Raw genomic sequence first — 3,697 nt, forward strand, 5'->3', positions numbered from 1 at the left:
ATAACACTGAAACATGCATGAGAGCACCAGCTGTTCTGGAAGACTGTGATCATGCTCTCCGCAGCCGATGTGAGTAAGACCTTTAAACAGGTCAGGATCTCTATACCAGGAGGTGTCAGAGGAAGGCCCTAAAAATTGTCAGACTCCAGCCACACTACTCATAGACTGTTCTCTCTGCTACTTCACGGTAAGCGGTACCGGAGCACCAAGTCTAGGTCCAAGAGGCTTCTAAACAGCTTCTACCCCAAACCATAAGACTCCTGAACATCTAATCAAATGGCTACCCAGACTATTTGCACCCCCCCCCCACGTTTTACACCGCTGCTACTCTCTGTTGTTATCATCTATGCATAGTCACTTAATAACTTTAATAACTACATGTACATATTACCTCGACTAACCCGCACATTGACTCCCTACCGGCACCCCATTGTATATAGTCTTGCTATTGTTATTTTGCTGCTGCTCTTCAATTACTTGTTACTTTTATTTCTTATACGTATTTGTATTTATACATTTTTTTTACTGCATTGTTGGTTAGGGGCTTGTAAGTAAGCATTTCACTGTAAGGTGTGCACCTGTTGTAGTCGGCGCATGTGACTAATACATTTTGATTTGATTTCTTTGCAGCATTTTTTAGAGTGTTACTTTAGTGCCTTATTGCAAACAGGATGCATGTTTTGGAATATTTTTTACAGACTTTATTCTTTTCACTGTGTAATTCGGTTAGTGTTGTGGAGTAACTACAATGTTGCTGTCACATCTTCTCCTGCTCCTGAAGACTGAATCCACGCCAAGCCAGATGGGCACTATTCTTCACCAGGTTCGACTTCACGCTGACCTATCGCCCAGGTTCTAAGAACATCAAGGCCGATGCCCTGTCCCGTATCTATGATTCGGGAGAGGTTCCTGTCCAGAGGGCACCCATAATCCCATCCTCCCGAGTCGTAGGTCCAGTGGTTTGGGATGTAGATGTGGACATCCGCCATGCTCTAGAGAGGGAGCCCGCACCCGGAATTGTCCTCCCGAGCACATCTACAGTGGTTCCTCCTTTAAAAGTTGTGAGCTTACACCGCGGGACTTAGAGGGACCCAAATATATATATATATAAGCATGGAGAAACAAAAATATTCCATGATATTCTTATTAAGATATGTGTTGACTGAATATAAGCAAGTGATGTCTGCTAAATAATCAGTTCGGTTTCTCCAGAAATAAATTATTCTAAATAACAAACTGGCTTTATTTACAAATTAGTGAGAATGTCTCACCCCATGTTCAAGAATTGCCTTTTTCTCGCTCACTCTAGGTTAAATGAAAACGAAATCTCCAAAATATTGTTACTTTTTAACAAACCGATTATTATTATTAATTCATTTATAATTATATAAAAGCCCCTTAGATATTCTCAGATATTCTCACAGATCCTAATGGAAAATGTCCCTTAGATTTTCATTTAGAGTCCTCCAATCCTCTAAATGTAATTATTGGCGGAGAGTCACGTCATTGAAAACAATATTTTTTGATATACTGAAGGCCTACCATAGACGAAATTAGTCTCACTAGTGTTGAGTAATGTTCTGTTGAAAATGGTGTAGGTCTTATTTATTTAAAGAGCATATTGAAGTTAGAAGCAAAAGCCTACAGCTATTTTAGCACCGTTTCGCGCTGCTCTGAGGCAGGCATGGGGACTGGTCTTGATAAATCAACGAGATTTTTATTTTCACTTCATCTCCGTTTGGGTATGGTTAGACAAGAATTAGAAAATGAGGGTGCAGAAATGTTACACTCTTAGTGTAACCTTTATTGAACTAGGCAATGTTGCTGATCCATCCTCAGTTTTCTCCTATCTATGGAAATAAAAGTGAAGTCAGACACCATTTCAGTTATGAGATAGTGTGTCGCTGATGTAGGCTTACATGTATTATATATTCACTACAAGTCATATTACCTGTTGTAACTCGTGTATTATTTTTTACTGCAGAACCCATAAGTACTCCGGTGGAGGTAATATAAAATATCTTCAACCAGAAATAAGGGTTGTTATACTAAGCTCTCAGCTCTCTTCCCTTCTGGCCTGAAATGTCAAATACAGAAAGGATCCAAGTGTCCTGTTTTATCATTTGACATATGAATGAAGAAGGCAATAGGACAAAGTACAACTTGTCACTCATCACAGTCACACTGAGAGATCTCATAGTAACACATACTGTAAGCATGTTGTACAACCTGATAACTGGCACACTTTTAATAGGCATTCTGTCTTACCTTACACACAACGACAAACTTGTCAAGCTTCCTCATATTTGAATTCCATGGAGCACACGATATCAGTGTTGTTCTGTTCTTCTTTATTTACTGTAATGCAATACCATAACAGGGCAACAAGGGTCCCTTTCAAAAGCTTGTTTATGTTGAGATGATGTCAGCATTATGTCTTGTAAGTCTCTTCCTGGATTGGCTACTCTTTCAAATTTCAAATCAGTATTAAAAAAGGTAGGAAATAATGGGCCATTTTCCCAGACACAGATTAAGCCTAACCCAGGACTAAAAGGCATTCTCAATGGAGATTCTGAGAGATATTTTGTTTGAATTCATAAATTACCATTCAACTTCTTCCCCTGAAACCCTGAACGACCTAGGGATCTATTCAATCTGCATCGCAGAAATTCATCTTTACAGTGTGATTGAGATTTAAAGGCAATGTCCTCGCTTTAGTGGAGACTGCATTCACAGTAAATGCTGTATATGTCGGTCCAATCGGAAATTACCTTAACATTTCTATCACAGAATCTGTTACGCTTCAGCTTTACAGATTGAATAGAGCCCCTAGTCTTTAAACTCAGTGGAGTTTAGAACCAGAGTCTAACATCTCTGTTAGAGCTAGTATTACAAGTTTCTGAAGCACTCCAGATAATACCCTGACATGTGGAGTGACACAACCAATCAATAGACCACAATGTCAAACACTAGTGGAGTACGTCACGTGCAGCTGAGGTATTGTGTAAAAGGATCACGAGAACAACAATAACATATCAAAATCTTGAAACACTATTATCACCATAACCTGCTACACTGAGGGTCGTAATGGTATCTATGAATGAAAAAACACAAACTGTCATCAGGGATAGTAGCTGCCACCTTCGGTCAGCAATCATCAGAGCCATTTGTACACTGTAATACAGACCATAATACTTAATTAAAGGATGAATATAAATATTGTACAAACAACTGTCTGAAGCTACGAGTATTCATTTTTCATATCAGGCTAAATTCACCTCAGACACAATTGCAGGTGGGGTGTGCTCTGTGTTGGTTTAGCCTGAACTGGCAGTTAATGATAACTGCTGTTACCTACTGGTCTTATCTGTAACTCATAGAAGGGCATTGTTCCTGTATTAGACTTCAGCTCGGCTATAGAACACTGTCTGTACCCTCTGGGGAAAACGTATTTACAGTCAGTGGAATGACGATGTCTCTGTTAAATTACCCCAGAGTAGGAGCGTTTATCTAGGTTAGGTTTAGCCTTTTCTACAATCCTAGATCAGCACTTCTACTCTAGGACGCTTTATGAATATGGGCCAGGTCTCAGATTAATGTTAGGTCTGAATATCGGAAGAGATTTCTGTTGCGAATTACACTTTTTATTTAAAGTACTCCAAAGAATAAGGGTGGAAAAATGACATAAATCTTGGCA

Source organism: Salmo trutta, chromosome 14 (genome assembly GCF_901001165.1).
Source record: "Salmo trutta chromosome 14, fSalTru1.1, whole genome shotgun sequence".
In the NCBI taxonomy this organism is placed as follows: domain Eukaryota; kingdom Metazoa; phylum Chordata; class Actinopteri; order Salmoniformes; family Salmonidae; genus Salmo; species Salmo trutta.